This window comes from Calonectris borealis, chromosome 4, assembly GCF_964195595.1.
Source record: "Calonectris borealis chromosome 4, bCalBor7.hap1.2, whole genome shotgun sequence".
NCBI lineage: Eukaryota > Metazoa > Chordata > Aves > Procellariiformes > Procellariidae > Calonectris > Calonectris borealis.
The window spans coordinates 17,760,952-17,781,088 of record NC_134315.1 but is presented as its reverse complement, the minus strand read 5'-3'; the positions used below and the strand labels follow the sequence as shown (position 1 = coordinate 17,781,088).

Sequence of the window (20,137 nt, the reverse complement as noted above, 5' to 3'; positions counted from 1 at the left end):
GTGAGCTCAATCAAGTCTTCTTGATCTGTGAAAAATAAAGCTCTTCTGGCCTACAGAGCCATAAAGAAGACACTTGAACTGCTCTCCAGGGAGCTAAGAGCTTGGCCATTATTGGGAATGAGCTTGGGAGTGTACTTATCTCCTTAAATATAATTAATAAAGAAGATCAAGTTTAATGGACCACTACTTATTTAAGCATAGAAAAGCCAGGAAACTCAGAAGTCACATATGCAAATCTATCTTTTATACTTTTGATTATTTCTATGCAGGATCTCGATAGTCACTTATGACAGGCCAGAGAAAAGGGAGGGACTTTGCTCACAGCCTTGCAGCTGGCATCCCCTCGGACCTGGCCTCACATCGTGGCCTTAGAGGAGCCGCTGAGTGGCACGTGTCCTGCTTCGCCTCTGCGGTGCCAGCGCTGAGCGATGTGGGCAGCATGGCACCGAAGGCTGAAAGCTGATGCTTGGTGCTTGTTGCCAGGAAGGTGAAGCTGGGCTTCACTGCGCTCAGTGGGGTAAATTACTGCCTCAAGCCTCAGCCTTAGCTGTGAATCCCTCCACTTATCTGCATTTAAAACTGCCTCTTACAGTTAGTAAGGCACATTTTAAACACAGCTGTTTTTCCCTTTTTTGAAAATCAATCATAATATAGCCATTAAAAAAAAATTGTGAATACTTGCAAACAAAGAGAATTGCAGGGCATTATTTGTTGCAGTCATTGCCAGGGCTGATGTTCTCATTACTTCTAGTTTTAAAAGTCCTTTTGGCCCATGACAAAAAGGATTTTTTCAATTTGATGACATCTTGCAAAATAAAATAATGCACTCTTAAAATAATGTACAGTGAAATGATTGCCAAAATCTATCACCGAAGGCTATGCTTTCATTATATCAGAAGCATCAGTAATCATGTTTTATACTATGTTTTGTGCTCTTTGGTGGGGAAATAGATGAGGTTTTACTAAGATTGCCTAACGTTCTCCATGATAACTCGCTGTTCACAGTTGCTGATAACTTTGCCAGACTTTAACCATTTGGCATCTCTGTGGGGCAAAGCTTTCCGTGCTGGGTTTCTTCTTAGTTTAATCTGTTTTGGAAAATTTCAGCAAAAATTATTCAAACATTTCCAAGCATTAGGCAAGGGGAAAATATATTTGTTTTGACCACACTGAAAAGTCCTGGCAAACCTTACTCTGAATAGCTGTAGCGTACCCTCCCTCTCTCTGTCCCCCATCCTATTGTTTTGGAATAAGGATCTGAAATTTGGCAGGAAGGTCATCTTTGTCTTATAACATTTTTATGAAAGGCATTGCATTGGGTGAAGTTATAAATAAATCTTCGAGAAACTTTAATGAAGGCAGGTGGGAGAGTGGAATTAGCTGAGAAAAGAAATAGTGCTATCTCTGGTTAGTGCCATTAGGAAGTAATGGAGGAAAGCAAGAGGGAAAGGGATGTGAACAGAGAAACAGTTAATCAGGGATGAGACACTGATATGAAACTGGAAACCAAAGGGGGTTATGGGATTTGGTATTTCCTACAGAAAAGATCAGACCTTGGAATCAGCCTTTGCAGAAGAAAAGATTTATCGGGAAGAGAGGTCAGATGTCCATTATCCTGCCACCAGCAGCAGATGGTTTGGGAAGGTATAAGTGAGTGAAACTGGGAAAGGATCAAACACTTTTTACTGATATAGCAGCTCATCCCAAACGGGAGGTTGCGCCTGGAGCACTGTGTTCAGGAATTACCAATGCATTCTGCCTCCACTAATACACCTGATACATTTTAAAATTTGTTTATGCTTGTGACTTCTATGAAGCCCAGCAGCAATGAGTTCTGCAGCTTGTGCATTGTATGAAAAATTACTTCCTCCTACTGGGTTTAAAACTGTGAGCTAATTTTATTAGGTGTCCCCAGATTTTTTTGTAATTTATTTATTACCATGATGATTATTAGACTGAATAATCATTCCCTAATCATCAACAAGGAAGTCCAGAACTTTTATGACTTGCAAACCTCTGTTGTGCCCATCCCCAGTTGTCTCTTTTCTGAGCTGAAAGCATGCAGTTGGCCTTTTTTATCACTACATATCATTAAACTGATATTTCCATGGAATTATCCATAACGGTTCCGAGATTTTTGTGCCGAGTGATAACAGCTAGGGTCCGTTGTGGTTTAGATCTAATTAGGATTGTTTTCCCTCATATGCATTACTTTGCATTCATCAATACCCTCTGCTGATTTATTGTTGTTTAGTATTTTAAGCCTCCCACAACTCTTTGCATTCAGATCAGCTAGCCAGAGTGACTCTCCATGCCTGGTAAACTCTTTCGTGTTGTTATCCATCTTCTTTTCAAAGTCCTACAGGACTATACCTAACATCTCAGGTCCTTGGGAGATGGGCTGGTAGGTTTCCTCTTTTGTGAAAGCTTGCCAGTTATTTCTACCCTTTGTTTGCTCTCTTTCAATGATTTATTAACCAAGTCTTTGGTTTTCCTTTATTAAAACTTAGAATAAGATAAAAACTGTCTGACTTTCATAAAAAACTTCAGTGCCACCACTTGGAGGTGCAGGAATTCAATTTGCCTATGAAACTTTAATGGGCATCTTTTAGCTTATAAGAAATTATATAATTAACTGATCACACAGTATCTTATCACCTGATTCCTGCGTTCTTCAGTGTACAGCATGGCCCTGTAATGGGAACGAATCAGGATAATATAGGGGAAGAGACTGTTGTCTGGAGAATATTTGTTTCAGAACTGGGCAACTGTACTGTGAATAAAATGGGAAAAAATGTCCCCTGGTTAAGGTTGGTTAAACATTAAACTGAGCAATGGTTGCATTTTCACATTTTTACTTCAAGGTACTCACGCGTGCAAATAACACGCAGGTTCTCATAGGGACCAAGGCCTTTGCCTGGCTATTTACAACAGGCTACGATAATTTTATAAGAGATTGGAGCAGTAAATGTTGTGGCATTCTCTAAGAAATTCTGAATGAAAGAAAACACTCACACACAGATATAGGGACAGATAGATCTATGCACATAAGATCCTTCTTCTAAGTGTAATTCAGAATTACATTGTTAGTATTATTATTAGAAAATATCTTTGTCTCCAGGCAGCAGAAGAACCACTGTCCACTATGGTACAGAACAATTGCTAGCAAATGATTAGGCTTAAATGTTGGCAAAATAATATCTAAACTCTCAAGACAACTCTGGTGTTTATAAATCAACACCAGCTGTTCCTGTTTATGCAATACTTTGTAAAAATAAAAGAATAAAATAGAATCTGATATGACAGCTCATATACCAAGATTCAGCTTTCTGCAAAAACAAACCAGGCCATTAAAAAATGTAGGGTTTATTTCAGATATTTTAACAGAGCCAACTAGTCTCATGAGAATAAATGTAACTATGTTTCTCTAATGCCTTTAGGCATATGGCAAAGAGGCTCCTAAAGCTAAGCCGTCAGAGAGGTTTTCTTGCTCTCCCCTGGAAGGAACGAAGAGGAGGACCCTCTCAGAGGCAGCACCTGTCAAGCATTTCTGAGCCATTCAGGCTCATATTTGCCCAACGTGCCAAATTCTGATTTCTGTCACACAGATTCTGTCACAGAGAGTGAAAGGATTCTTTGAAGTCAGTGGGGTTTGCCTTAGTGTAATTGCCCTTAGAATATAGCCCCAGATCTCTCTTATGAGCTGGGTGTGTAGTACTGTTGGAGTATTACTCCTTGCATAATTAAAAGCTCTTGGGTTGCTTATTTTGGTGATTATTTCTCACATGCAGAGTGGCCTAGCTGACACAGTTAGCTAAAACCAGTTAAGTGGCGAAAAAAGTAAGATTTAGTCATCTTACAGCTAGGTGCCTGGCCCCAGAATGGAGTAAAACCACGGGCTAATTCCATGTAAAGCGTAGAGTGAAAGCCAGGCACCTCAGAGCAGTTTTGAACAAGCCATTTGCTAAGATCAACACTAAACTCATGGTGGGGTGGTCTTTAGAGGGGGGAATTATTTTTTGGTTTGTTGTGAAAGATCAGCACCTTTCCAGAGCTGGGATTCACCCGGACACAGTTGCTCACCCAAATCCCTCAGGATAGGAACCTAAAATTTTCTTCTCAAAAAATGGGTGCAGAAATGAGCACTATTTTTCCTCTTAAATGTGTCTGGAAAAGGTAATAGGGGCTGCATCTTCACTTCTGCTAGTGTTTTAGTTTGTACTTGGATTGCCACTTTTGAAACAAATTATCTGAATGTCTCCACTTACTGCATGTTCGGTCATGTTGCAAAGCAGTCTTGGCATGTGTGAACTGGACCTTAAGGTCTCTGACTGCTCCTGAGCATTCAGCCCATGAGATTAATCTGAAGCTCGTTGAAATTAAACCCTACTCTCCTCTTCCCTCGCCCCCCAAAATCCATATATTGTTGGCATTGGATCATCAGCACCAGCTGTTGTGCTCTTATTGCAGCTTGCTAATGCAGATGTGATTAGAGACCTTCTATATGAAAAGCTATGGGTTAGTCTCCAGAAATACAAGATCTGTATCTCCCAATGGTGCTCAGTGCCTGTAGCTCCAGTAGGAGTTCCTTCTTCCTTAATCTTTTCTTGGCCCTGAACATTTGTGTTCCCTTCTAAAAACAGTGACAGAGCCTCAGAAGAGTGGCTAAAAAGGGATAAACAGTGCCTCTTTTGGACTCTTTTGGAAATTAGAGTACTGCCTGGGTGCTAGAGAAGGCAGTTTTGAATCTCTGCAAGCTGCAGAGAGACTTGAATTTGGGCCTTCTTGGTAAATGCTTTACTGACGAGGTTGTCATGTAGGAATTTTCTCCTCTTTACCCATACTGGCCCAGCCCTTCAGGGACTTATGTGCTGTCTGGCACTTGCCAAACCATGTTGCGGCTGTTTGGGAGGAGAGGTCTTGGGCAGGATGGAGCTGAAATCCAGCTGACTTAGGATCTCTCGCTGTGGACATGGCAATGTTTTCAGACAGGGAGAGATTGCATTGTGGAGGTTTTTTTATTAAAAACGTGGATGGGGGTGGACTTCAGTGGACCTAGTATGTTTTAGGTGATAAAGGAATTCTTTGGTTCTGGCTTCCTGTTCTTTTTAGACGGCATATCTGTAAGTTTTTCATTCATGAAATGTTCAAAAGCAGATCACAAATTTTTTGACTGCTTTTGGAAATTATTCAGATAAGTGTTATATCTCATTGTTTATTGTTCATGAACTGTTTGTAACAAATTTCCTATCTCTATTCAGATTTGCTACTCTTGCTTTATGGTTGGTCACCTTTACTCATAATTTCCTAATATATTTTTAAAGCAAACAGAAATCCCATCATGTGGCAGACTAACTAGTAGCAATAGTAGGTTGTCATGCTGGTTTTTCTATTCTCTAGTTCTGCAACTCATTTTTTATAAGCTACCTCTGTCTCCGCTGGAAATGAATTTAATTTAATCACAAAATGATTTTCCTTTTGATGATTGTATTCATCTTGGCAACCTGCCCCTAAATTCATTCTTCACAAACATTTGTATGAACTCAACTTTCGTTGCAGAAATCTACATAAACAAATCAAATTGAGATCAGATTTGTAATTTGAAAAATTCCCTACAAAAAGATTTTTACATTATTCAGTGGCTTCTTCTATTGACTGTTACACTACAAACAACTGCCTGTAGATTATTCAGCAGTGCAGTGGTAGGACAAGGCATTAAATTGAATACTTGAGAAGTGGGATGTACTTTCTCTGGCTGAATTTTATGGGCCGTACCTTGAGAATTGTTCTCAAAATATTTACTGTTCAAAAGCCCTGCTAAAAAGTTTGTCCCCATCTTCCTTCTAAGCCCCCTTTAAGTATTGAAAGGCCGCAATAAGGTCTTCCCAGAGCCTTCTCTTCTCCAGGCTGAATAACCCCAACTCTCTCAGCCTTTCTTTGTAGGGGAGGTGTTCCATCCCTCTGATCATTTTCGTGGCCCTCCTCTGGACCCGCTCCAACAGGTCCATGTCTTTCCTGTGCTGAGGACTCCAGACCTCCCCAAGGTGGGGTCTCACCAGAGCAGAGTAGAAGGGCAGAATCACCTCCCTCGACCTGCTGGCCACCCTTCTTTTGATGCAGCCCAGGATACGGTTGGCCTTCTGAGCTGCGAGCGCACATAGCTGGCTCATGTCCAGCTTTTCATCCATCAGTACCCCCAAGTCCTTCTCGGCAGGACTGCTCTCAATCCCTTCATCCCCCAGCCTGTATTGATACTGGGGGTTGCCCCGACCCAGGTGCAGGATCCTGCACTTGGCCTTGTTGAACCTCATGAACTTCACACGGTTTTACTTCTTGAGCTTGTCCAGGTCCCTCTGGATGGCATCCTGTCCCTCAGGCATGTCAGCTGCACCACTCAGCTTGGTGTTGCCTGCAAACTTGCTGAGGGTGCACTCGATCCCACTGTCTATGTCATTGATGAAGGTATTAAACAGTACCGGTCCCAATGTGGACCCCTGAGGGACTCCACTCATCACTGAAGAGACATGTAGGTGGTCTTCCTACTTAACCAAGTTTTGTGCAACATCTGGCAAGTAAAGACATGAAACTGTGAAATCTTAATTTTCCTGTTTGGAGATTTTCTGGGACATGGCAGAATCCGCTAAATAAAACACATTGTTTTGGAACTCTATGTTTAGTTTATTTATTTACAACTTGGGAGACTCCTAGTCAAGAGGGGATAACGCTGGCCCTAGTGGTAAGTTTTAACAACTGCATGTTTATGCACTGGTAGGTATCAGGAGGTCAGTCATAAAAACCTGTCAGTTTGTATTACTTCTCTGTTGACTTTCTATCAAAGCATGAAGGAAGGGAAGCTGCCATCTTTCTCTTCCTACCAGTGGGTAGTATGTCATGAATTAGATAAAATAAGCTGATTTTTTCTTATATTGGTGCAAAATGCTCTCCTTTTGAGAACTGGAGAAAAAAAATTAAATTTCCATGTATTTATTCTGTCACTGAAGCAGAGATACCACTTTTGCAGGTGAAGGCAGTGGAAATAATGTACAAGACATGCTGCTTCTGGGCCTTTTTAAAACGCATTGGCAGTGCTCTCAGATGCTTGTGATATCTAGTGTTGAATTCTGATCAGGTCTCCCCAAAGCTGATCTGTTTGGATATTAATGAACCCTTAATTTTTAAGTCATACACAACAGGGAATAGTGTAACTTGCATCGTGTTTAATATGTTCAGGTCACTTTCTTTTGATAGCAACACTCAAATCACAGAACCTGAATGAGAAAAGATAATATCAATGATCACAGTTTCTTCTGCTCCAAATGAGAAATTTGCACTCTGTTTAACACCCTGCCTCCAAGTGAGCTTCCAGTTATCTGATATTGATGGCCGTGAGAATGAACATACGCAATTAAAATAGGCAAGCCACTCAGTGCCTCTACCCAAAGCAGACCCAGGCTCTAAAGGATCATGCAGTTGGCTTAAATGTCATCCTACTGAAGAAGAAAAAGAGTTTGGAATTGCCTTTATTCCCTTGCTCATGTTTAAATGCATTTTGTCACACTCAAGCTTCTCTCTGCAACTATGGCTACCATCAGGATAGGCTCCTATTCTTAAGAAAAAGAATCCTTAATATCTATCTTGAGGACCTGAGAGCTTTGATTTCAAGTTAGTTTTTTGATAGGACAAGTTACAGAGTGTACAGGCTACAGCAGGAGAATAGAGGACCTAGTTATTCTAAGCTTGTAGCAAGAAAGTAGATACTAAACACTGACAATTTCAAATGTTAAGCTAAGGTCTATCTGTTTGCTCACAGCACTGCACCATGCAGAACAGACACTGCTGCTTCTCACCTGAGGTAGACCCTGTAGATCAGGAAGATATCCAGAATTATTTTGATCATCGCTTGCCAATGTGACGGTCATCTACAAGAAGGGCCGGAGGGAGGATCCGGGGAACTACAGGCCGGTCAGCCTGACCTCGGTGCTGGGGAAGATTATGGAGCGGTTCGTTTTGAGGGCGCTCACAAGCCTTGTGCGGGACAACCAGGGGATCAGGCCCAGCCAGCACGGGTTCATGGAAGGCAGGTCCTGGTTGACCAACCTGATCCCCTTCTATGACCAGGTGACCTGCCTCATGGATGAGGGAAAGGCTGTGGATGTGGTCTACCTGGACTTCAGCAAAGCCTTTGACACTGTCTCCCACAGCATTCTCCTAGAGAAGCTGGCGGCTCACAGCCTAGACAGGTACACTCTTCGCTGGGTAAAAAACTGGCTGGATGGCCGAGCCCAGAGAGTTGTGGTGAAGGGAGTTAAATCCAGTTGGCGGCCGGTCACGAGCGGTGTTCCCCAGGGCTCAGTACTGGGGCTGGTCTTTTTCAATATCTTTATCAACGATCTGGATGAGGGGATCGAGTGCTCCCTCAGTAAGTTTGCAGACGACACCAGGTTGGGCGGGAGTGTTGATCTGCTGGAGGGTAGGAAGGCTCTGCAGAGGGAACTGGACAGGCTGGGCTGAGGCCAACTGTATGAGGTCCTGCACTTGGGTCACAACAACCCCAGGCAACGCTACAGGCTTGGGGAAGAGTGGCTGGAAAGCTGCCCAGAGGAAAAGGACCTGGGGGTGCTGGTTGACAGCTGGCTGAACATGAGCCGGCAGCGTGCCCAGGTGGCCAAGAAGGCCAACAGCATCCTGGCCTGTATTAGAAATAGTGTGGCCAGCAGGAGTAGGGAGGTGATCGTGCCCCTGTACTCGGCACTGGTGAGGCCACACCTCGAATACTGTGTTCAGTTTTGGGCCCCTCACTACAAGAAAGACATGGAGGTGTTGGAGCGTGTTCAAAGAAGGGCAACGAAGCTGGTGAAGGGTCTGGAGCACAAGTCTTATGAGGAGCGGCTGAGGGAACTGGGGTTGTTTAGCCTGGAGAAGAGGAGGCTGAGGGGAGACCTCATCGCGCTCTACAACTACCTGAAAGGAGGTTGTAGCGAGGTGGGTGTTGGTCTCTTCTCCCAAGTAACTAGTGATAGGATGAGAGGAAATGGCCTCAAGTTGCGCCAGGGGAGGTTTAGGCTGGACATTAGGAAAAATTTCTTCACTGTAAGAGTGGTCAGGCCTTGGAACAGGCTGCCCAGGGAAGTGGTTGAGTCACCATCCCTGGAAGTATTTAAAAGACGTGTAGATGAGGTGCTTAGGGACATGGTATAGTGGGTATGGTGGTGTTGGGTTGATGGTTGGACTCGATGATCCTAGAGGTCTTTTCCAACCTTAATGATTCTATGACTATCTGGGTAGGAAATATTTTTTTTTTAATATTGAAATATGATGTATAGTAGTTTGCTTAGAGTTATTTATGGTAGCAGTAGTCAAAGTGAACAAATTGTATACCTGCTTCTCTTTATTTCACCATGAGGTAAGTTACTTCTGGGTTTTTCCCTCTCAAAATCCAACAGATGGCCACCTTGGAAGTACAAAAGTACTTGATTCAGTCTAAGAAGTACACCTGGCAAGTGGACATTTTCTAGGAATGAAGAAGGAGTATAGTCTTTCAAGTAGGAAATATCAATTCTTAGAGCTATGGTTACTTCATAACAGTATCACCTTTTCACCTTACATTTATTAGGAGACATTTATTATGCTTGACTGCTGTGCTTATTATCATAGGAACATGTCTTCTTTAATGTTTGCAAGGCACTGCTGCTGATGGTCCAATAGATTAGATATTTCCATACGACATTCTTGATTGTGAGACTCATCCTGTACAATGTAGAGGACATTTCTGTTTTCACGTCCCATCCTGACCACTGGGTTCAGTTGGTATATTATCAACAGACAACGCATAGGATCCCATGTCTGCAGCACACTGTATAATACAATTCCAAATATTCAGTATTTCTGCAGTTTCTAGGCCATTTCCCCTGGGCAGTTTGCTGTCACCTCCTTGGTTGCTACTAATGAGCGCTTGGAATATTGGTAGAGGGATGAGGAGAATACTGACAGTGTAATCCTGCTTGTGGTCCCTTCTGATCAAGGTGTGTGAGTATTTTCAGGGAGGGAGTGGGAGGCTGCTTTGATTCTGTACTTGTTCTGCGTGTCATCAAAACTTTGGGACGCCATGGCCTGTGATTTTCAGCTGTACTGGAGAGCGTTGGATCAAGTCAGAAGGAAATCAGCCCAGATCTGACCCCTGCCAGATGTTGAGCCTTACTGAACTAGAACATTCACAGGAGTCTGAACAAGGAGCTGCTTGCTTAATACAAAGCATATTTGATCTTCAGTACACTCCTTTGTCCTTGCTGATATGCCGCTAGATACATGGTGGGCTCTGTGCTGACCTGGCAGTTTCTGATGGGCCTCTTACAGCTTTCAGACCTCACATGTTGTGGAGGTTATAAAAAGTTCACATTCATTCCAGAGTGCCTTACACCAGCGATAACTTAATATATTATTTTAAAAGACAAATAACCTGATCCAGTAGACACTACTGCAGGAGCTGAGAACATCAACAAAAAGTGAGTGTATGCACATCTGTATCAGTGCATCTGCTTGTAGAAAAAACTCTTCTGAATCAGAAAGTGGAACTGAGAAAGCAAGATGGAGAAAAAAGAACAGAAGTCATTTTTTCTAGAGCAGAGAGGTGATCCTTCAGTGTGGCATATAGAAATCAGGTGTAAAAGTCAAGCTGATTGTGGAGGAACTCATTTGGAGAAGGAGAATCCTAAGATGTTTGAACAGTCAGCACCTGAACCCAGCACCCTCAGAAGAGGATCTGTGAGATTTTGATATAGTCTTTATTTGAGGACCTAGAGGGAGATCCAGCTGTGATCAATTTTGTAGGCTCTGATTAAACATAGTACATAGAAATACGATAACATCTCACAGTGGTTTTCACTGCATTGGTAGAAACCAAGCTGCTTGGTGTGGATCCATATATTCTGGGTTGAGCTTGACATAAGCTTCCCCTAGTCTAAGCACTGAATTTTTTCTGTTTTTCTGTCTCACTCTCGGGTGACAGCTCCTCTGGCAGTTACACATTCTCAGAAATGGGACCGTGTAGTTTCTTAGCTTTGTTAAGGCTACTGCTGCCTTCTCAGGCTCTTTAGTAGTCTGAACGCAAATCTTCCAGAAAGGCTCTGAAACTGTAGATGTTCTGGGTTTACAGCACTCTTGAGGAACACGTAGTACTTAAAATTTTTAGGGTTCTGAGCACAATTATTGCTAATTTTAGTTAGAAATGCACAGCTGTAGCAAAACAAACAAAAACACCCCAAGCTCCCACACTATATGCTTTTGTTAAGACAAGAGGATTTAGATCTTTGAAAATAGAGAAGTGCATTCCTGTACATAGCTTCAAGTTCACTCTCCTCTGCAGCAATTCTGTGCATGATTCACCATGTTATGCAAAAATGTTTTCTTTCTTAAAATAGTTTTCTGTGTGTTTGAGCTTTCTCCCAGACTTCATATTCTTTATGGTTTTAAAAGGCTGTATCAACACTGATATTTTTGTTTAGGCTATAGATATGCACCATGTCTCTAGATCTGGTTCCTTAAAGAAGTTGAGTAGAAAGGGAACTGCTTTTTCCAAAGCTTTGCTTGCTTTTTGTTGGAAGATGCTTTTACCTGAAAGGCAACAAGGATAAAAATGTACATCAGCAGTCCCAGGTGTCACTCACTTGGCGCTCAGACTAATGTGAAAGTTAAAAACCAGAAAGACCGTTAGTTAGTTCTCACAATGGAGCTTGTTGGCTGGCATGAACACACCAAGAAATTCCATATTTTCTAAGCAAATTCACAAGCTTTCTGTAAGCAAGTTTTCCAAATTGTCACATGCATGCAGTCCTTTTTTATACTGCTTTACGTCCTACGACTTTATACAAAGAAATTTTGAAAGCATTAGAAAATAGGGAAGGCCAAATACCATCTATCGAAAGCTAAGAAATCTCAAGTGAATCAGTTTTACCACTGATCTAACAGGTCCACAGAGTCTGAAGTGATAGGTTGTAGTTCAAAGGACGCTACTGCTGTGATGAAAAGATGTTTAAAATTTCATTAGATGTTTATGGACCCAGAGGTGAGGGCCCAGTGGATTATCATATACAACATAAAGTATTTTTCTTTAAAAAAAAAAAGGATTAAACGCTGACCTGTTATGATCTTTCGACTAGATCATATCAGGTCTCAGCTACAAGGATGACCTTAGTGGGTGATTTCCCTGACATGTAGTTCACACTTGGCCTTGCTTACTTTGTTTAAATTTAGATTTATACATTTTTCATGTTTAAGCAGTAGGGTAGCTAGTGACTAGACATTTTTAGTAAATAATTGCTCATGATGCTAGGAGTTGACTGACAGCAAATGAAATCCTACAAGGGTTTTTATACATTTTGGTGGTAGTGATACAGCTAAGTGGCCACTTGGTAGGTGAGAGCTTTGTTTGTCTAGAGTTTTAGCATAATCATTAAATCACAGCTTTCTCTAATTGCTTCAGCCGCAGCCAAACTCAGTTGGATGGGATTCTGTAGCAAATGGAATTCTGTCACATTCAATATCGGTGTTTTCTTTATTAAATAGCATTTCTCTGGGGACCCGCATAGACTTTTGGTGTTTTTAATTTGTTACAGTATGTAATAGCTGGCTTCTGTGAAGGAATTGTTCACCGAACGGCATTCTTATTATTACTACTGATGCCTTTTTACTTTAAATGAGGTTGACAAGATAAGATATGCCACTTAGAAGCAAGCTGTACTTACTTTGCTCAGTGCAGACAGAGTTTTGAAAGGGAGCACTTCTTGGCATGCATAAATTCTTCCGTTTCTTTGAAGTGAAAATTTAAAGTTAATAATTAAAACAAACACACAAAACCACTCTGTTATCACAACCTCTGGGTTTCCCAATGTGTGCTTCATTCTCTCTATATTTCTTTTGGTGCCTTTCAGGACAGGAACTAAATATCCTTTGATTTAGCAACCTTAAAACCCTTGTTAGTGATCTGTTACACTGTTATACAATATTATAGCAGCAATAACAGTAAAAGTTTTGGTTCTAAATAGTTTTTTTCATTGTAAGCAAGTGATTCAGACATCTCAATTTGAATCAGAGTTTTAATTTGTAAATGCAAATGCCAGTTTAAAAAGTTCACTGCCCTGATGCTTCTCACCATCAAAACTTTAAACCGTAGTGTATACTGAGAATCTGTGAGTGTCTTCAGCACAGCCCATCCTCGCTTTTCGGAGCAACCTGGACTCCTGATTATTGTTCCTTCGTTAATCAGACTTGGCTGTCACATGCCCGTTAGTGAGTGTTACGTGGTTGAGAAGAATAGTGCTACATGACGAAAACAGGGAGCGACCGAGTGATCTGATGGTAGCAGAATAATACTATGAGAAATGGCAATATTTGATATGTGTTGTCTTGACTGAGGATTTCCGTATATTTCAGATTTCTGAGGATGTAGGAAGATACATATGAACAATTCTGCCTCTAGTTTAGTTGTATTTTGTACAGGAATTTTGTATTCAAATACAGGGTGAGATAAAACACAGGACCTGAGGGCCTTTATTGGCAACTATGGCTAGCCAGGGAGTGAAGTTAGGAAGCCAGGCAAATAATCATATCTTCTTCATTTAAAACATTTCATACTGGCAGAAATCTTTAACCAGTGCTCCAACTTCTGTCTGCCACTCGGAGCTTTTTATATGAAACAGCAGGAACCTGGCAGCCTGGAGATCTTTGGGCGTTGCAAGCAAAAAAACTTGAACATCATTTATAGCTTTTCCTGCCAGGACTGTAAAAATCTAGACAAAGTAGATACGGTTGTTTCACCCAGCTCTTCACTTATGTTTGTCCTTCACTATGTAAGCTCCCAAAACCTCAGCCAGTTTTCTTCCTGAATTTTATATTCTTGGTAGGTAGAATAGGATTTATCTTACCTACCTTTATCCCTGTAAAAGTTACATGGCTAGACTGAACTATTCTCTAGGCTCCCTCTACAGTCAGTGAAGAGACAGATATCTCCAGGAGGCTTTTTATCTCAAATGAATTTAGACAACTGTCTTGGGGTGAAATGAATCCCAGCTCTGTTGTCACCCTCCAGCTTTGATTCAGTAAATCTAGCAAGTTCCATTTCCATGCTGGGATTTGGAGCCTTGCACAGAATATTCCAACATCTGATTTCCACTGAATTTAATGGAAAACGAATGCATAAGTCTTTCAAGTAGCTTTGAAAATCTCAGTCTTAATGTTTGATTAAGTTTGAATGCACATGTGTTTGTATATCAAAAATTACAAGCAATAAATGTAGCTGTATTATTTTCAAAAACCTGAGCATCTGTCAACTTCAGCTGATAAATGGCCCAAATGGCTGATACAGATGATACTAATTATGCTATAGAGTTGAAAACTGGACCGAGTAAGTAGAGTCTAAAATATGGACTTAATAACCTAATACATCAGTGTTACCTTTTTTCTTGTCTCTCTCTTAAGTAGAGTTTAGATTCTGAAACACACATTTAGCACAGATAGTATTTGTGGATAGAGTGACATTGCCAGTTGACGAAAATGGCTGTGATTACTAATCCTAGTAAGTACAGAATGTATACAGGAATTAACTTGAAATGTACTTTTGCTATACTAAAGAATTTAGATTTTAAAAAATCACAAGAGTGGGGCTTCTGAGACGAATAAAAAATGTGAATGAACTTTTAAGGGACATAATTTGCAAGTGATTATATCTCCCTTATGAAATTATGTGTTAATTCCCACAGTGTTTTTTTGCTTAAAGAATATGCACTGTTTATGCAGCAAAGATACAGTATTTTTAAAATTAATAATACATAACAAAGATTTTGATTTTGTGCTTTACCATTGCTTCTTACCAGAATTTCTGTAAACCGATGTAACGTTTGCTTCTCTGCACTATCTGGAGTTATATAGTGGTTTTACAATTTCTTTGGGTGATACCTGAACACCCAGAACCACAGTTATATTATTAAGCACTTAAATGCAGCCAAAAATATATTATTTAAAGTTTAAATGCTTAATAATCTAATGCTTGTAAATAGTAACAAAAGAGAGCAATTTCTTAAATACTTCCCTCTCAAATGTTTCCTCTTTTTCTAACTAGTTATTACTAAATTAAGCTTTTGTGCATGAGATTACCTGTCCGCTAAAGGAGATGGGACATAATGATACACTGGATCTTTTCCACTTCATGTGGAATAACAAGAAATTACAAGCTCTTTGGTTAGACAGAGCTGTCCAACATTGTGATATGCTCTTACCTGGTTTGCAAAGCTTAATAGGAAGTCATAATCTTTAATTAATTTGACTTGCAGGCTAACAAATGCATACTTAGATCCCAGTCCCAGCAAAGCATTTAAGCATATCCTTAATTTCACAAGTCTTTTGCTGAGTCCTAGCAAGAGTTTTCTCAAAGTCCTGTAGGTTAGTGGATGTGTAAGTGTCATATAGAGATATATCTGCTCACCTATATGTCTTTTCAACCCATACAAGCTTCGTTTATGATAAAATCAACTCTTCATTGCTTCATTACTTAGCCCTGTCACCATTCAATACTTCTCTAAGAAGTACGGAAGTATATGGAACCTGGAATGTAGGTAGAAGCGTGGTTTGTCTTATCTGGGTTTCCCTTCCCTACCTGGGCCACTGGACTTGCACAAGAAGAAGGCACAAGAGATAAACGCAGTATGTTTTCTTAACTCAGCTGAAGAGCTATTTCTTACCTCTCAAAATATAGTCTCTTAGATCATAGTTTAGATTGTAGTTGTTCAGAGGCAGGGACCTCTGAAGGTCCCAGTTTTGTACTTGTCTCTAATATTCATGGTGCCCTCATGAGACTTCAATGAACAAAGAGGTGGTGAGAGTCCAGTGTGAAATGGAGGTATCAAGGACTGTCTTCATCGTGTTCCCATTGTAGTATTTAAACATTGTCAGTAACAATATTACTTTCACTGTAATAACTGATAAAGACATTTGCGTTCACTAAATTTTAGAGTCTTGGGAGTTGGTGCAGTTGGATAGCTAGACCCAGTGAGACTCTTTTACTAATGTTGCTGAGAATATGACTTTTTTTCTGTGCCCTAGTGACATACGATGTTTGATGCTCTATATTCACTGATGGCAATACTAGTTATTGCCTTTTCATTGGGATAGATGGCATAGTAGCTTCCATTTACTCATGTAGATGGAAGTAAACAAGGTAAAAAAGAAACGAGGTGAAAATGTCAGAATAAAATAAGAACATTCATATGGCTGATGGTAGTACAATAGATAATAGATACATTTAATATTCCATCTCTATAAACCATTCTTAAAGGCTGAGGCTGTGGGGTATTCTGTGGCAGAATAGGGAAGTATAACCATGGTTCATTTTTGATAAACACAAGACTCAAGTCTGTGATTTGTCTGCAATGATCATGGATGGAGAATACTACTAAGGAAATCCATTACTGTTCCCAGCCAGCTAGAGACATCCTCATGCCTATTGAAAAGAGAGCTCAAATTTATAAACAACTTTGAATTTGGATTTAGTGTGCACTGTATATATACTAAGTCCAAACTGATACTATGCTGTGGGTGGAAGTGTCTATTTCTGTTAACAACTGCACATGATTTAGTTGTTAATGCCCAGTCTTTTTGCTCACACAGCCAGAATATAGGTCTTATCCATAGAGACGAAGTGCAATCTTACCCCATATACTTAAAAAGGACAAAAGAGCATCTTCTGCTAGTTATTGATAATATTACTGTCAAATATCAGGGATGATGCCATGGTGACTATAAGGAATTGGCAGTAGAATATGTATGGAGCCCAGCTTCATTGCTCTTTTTTACCCTTTCTTTCTGCTATCCATTCTTGTGCACAAGTTCCGGAGTGGAAATAATTAATTCAAATTAAAGAAGCAGGTGAAATGACACGTTTCATAATTTAACCCTTTCTGTTCTGTACTTCTTACAATGCAGTATTATACTCTGCAATCTGTGTCTCTTTTCTATAGGTGAATAGGAAAACATGCACAGAGTGAATATTTAAGGATTAATTTCTCTTTTGTCCACAAGCTGCAGTAAAATTTAAACAATGACAAATGTTAGGTTTGAGACCAGGCATTCTTCTTTCATTCTGAACCAGGTAGCTCTCTGTCTTATCCTTTCCTGACAACGTAAGTTAGAAAATCTCTGTAATTTTAGGGACTCCAATTTTAAAAGGATATCCAACTTGATATACATGTAGCATCTGTGTAGACAGAAAAATTGGGTGGCTTCGATGTAATGGAATAAGTATACTTTTATAGCTGTGTGTAGACTGATCTTGCTATTTGCCAGCCTAGCGAGCAGTTGCCACAACTACTCTAACAAAAAGTCTCTAATTTGGGCATACGTTACTGGCCAAATAACAAGGAAGAGGTCAACCATCCTTCTAAATATAAGAAAAATATTTCTCTTCCTCATATCAGTGTCAGCATGTTTCAGTTAATCTGAACCCCTGGTATAATTGCCCAATGTGGACCTGCTATTTGAGAATCTAAGTGACGCTATCTCAAAGCAGTGTATCTGCAAAGCTGAGTTGTATGGCCAGTATCATTACAGCATAATGGTTTTGCTGTAGTGATGCTGATTCCCACATCCCTGGGTTCAGAATACATCAAGAAAATGGCATGAATCAATTTGCATATTTTGCAAAGCCTCTCTCTCTTTTTTTTGTTTCTCCCATTTTTATCTGAAATAAAATAATTAATGTTTGATTTTCACAGTTTCCCGTTCAGAAAATGAGCTTTTACTGCTTTCCCCCCTCCTGGTGTTTTGTTGCCTTACAGTGTAGTGGTTTGTAGGCAATAAAAATAGGATCCTTGATATATTAAGAATTTCCAGTGAATCTGTAAGAGTAGCTTTCCGTTATGAGCTTTTCCCTGTAATTCCACTGGATTCTTAAAGTTACTCCAGATTTACATGAGAAGCAGAGACGTTGCCCCCATTTTGCACCCGCGTCAGTCTCTCTGAGGTGGTATTGCTGTGGGGATTTGTTACATGACTATATTCTGCCTTTTCAATAAAACAGAAACTTGGTGTTGTTTCTTTACTGTACAAACAAAGATAAGTTCCAAAGTGGAATGTAAACAATAATTTAATTAATTATTAAGTAAGCTGAAGAAACTGATATGTTTTGGGCACTGAGCAGAGTTTTGGCATGAAATTGCAAATATATAATGGAACAGAAAACTACTTATGACCAAAGCCAAGTCTTAAAATCTTTCTGCCAGTTTTACTACACATTGTTTGAGAGATGGCATCCAGCCACACTAGTAAGTGAAATAAAAGCAAGCAACACCATTAAAACTGTGAATATGTGTGAAATAACAAATGGAAGGAATAAAGTCGGGCATTCCTGGCAGGGGGAGGGAGGCTGGAGGTTCTGTAAGATACCACTAGCTGCAAGATTAAAGGCATGTTTAATGCTATGTAAAACATGCTTTATGTTTAAGATAAAATAAATGAGATAGAATAACAAATGCAAAAGCAATGGAGTGGTCCTTACAAACCAGCCCTGGGCAACCAGATTGGTCCTCTTTTTCAGGTGCTTTTAATAACTGTACAAGGTACCACATATTGCTAGCGAAGATGCTCTGAATGTAAGATAGGTGTGCATTTTCTTGTACCTGTATGATAACAGACAGCCATTTGACTATAGGGGTTTCTCACCTACATTCTGTATATGAGTATTCCACTCCTTCACTCTGTTCATACTGTTTCCAAGAAAATAAATTTCAGACTTAGAACATCAGTATTCCATATAGAATATATATAAATAGCAAAAAAACCCTATGCCAGATCATAAAAACATTGTGCATTGCAGGGCCAGACCTATAGATCAGTACTCGAATGTCCAAATGTATAAAATTAAGATATATGGATCCCTGTTAATTTGTTACTCCTGTGAAATTTATATTAGAACCTTAAATATGTTGGGTAGACTCAAGACGGGTCTAATTTAAAGCTAATGGGGAAAGTTATTGGTTTCTTGTATTCAGGCATTTTATTTTTAATGGTCTGTCAGTATGCTCTGAGTATAAACATTAGTGTCAGAATTTTTTAATGATACTTATCTTGTGAGTTTCATAATTTGTAATGGCTGTGCAGTTTTTACAGGTGTATTTAATGGCAAAATCTTGTCTTGAACTGCATTTTAAAAGCTCAAGTGTAGTTTGATTTTCTGGGAACGGGAGGAGGGGAGGAATACCATTCTCTCCTTGGGGAGACAGCAGTTTCTTCGCGCAGCATTAACTTGAAAGAATATGAGGAGCGCCTATGTTGCCAACAGGAGTGTGGACATATAGAGTTCTGAAAATAGTAAGTGTCAATAGGGAAGGGTTGCAGGTGCCAGAAGAAAAATGTAAGCTCCCAAGGGCACTATCTCTTTTTATTTTTGCCGTGTCTAATGCCAAGTCGCATAGGTTGATGTTTAAAATTCAATTCTTCCCGGAAAAGTGATTATACAAAAAAAAAGGTCCCATTTCAGAACAGAATCACATTTATTTGTTTCCATGACTCTCTTTTTAATATACCGTTTACACCTGTTATGCGTGTGCAGCCAAAAGCGATATGAGGGAGAAGACAAAAATCCGCTTCTCGACGGGTATGAGCCGTGGAGCTGCCGCGATGGGGCGGCTCTGTCCAAGGCTTGCAGGCAGCGGGACCTCTGCATCTACGCTTTTTGGGAACACAGTAGCCGTGCTCTGCGGCTCTTTCCCCTCTGCAAAACACTAGCTTAGAAATCTGTAACAGAGGATTAAACCACTTAACCTGCGATGGCAGCAAACTGAGCCGATTATTAATTCTTCTATCCTTGTTAGCCACCGAGGACAAGTGATCGCTCTTCTTTATAGCAACCTTTTCATATGGTCGAAGACTGTCATCACGTTCCCTGTGAGCTGCTTCTGTCTTATACTAAACACAGCTAGGTCCTTCTCCTTTGCTTCCTATGGGTCTTTTGGGGCTGTTTTTTTTTGTTTGCTTGTGTCTTTAAACTCAATGATTCCTGTTGTTCTCAGCTAAATTTTTTAAGAATGGATGGCCTACACCTGGCCACAGTATTCCAGAAGTGGACGGACTATTCCAGTTGAAGTCTTTCCAG

The 20,137-nt window shown here is 40.2% G+C and overlaps 1 protein-coding gene across 5 annotated transcripts in view; it reads left to right on the top strand.

Moving 5' to 3' along the window:
- The window catches only part of LDB2 (LIM domain binding 2), a 224,073-nt gene that overhangs the window by 56,625 nt on the left and 147,311 nt on the right, over nucleotides 1-20,137 (top strand). The window lies entirely within an intron of this gene.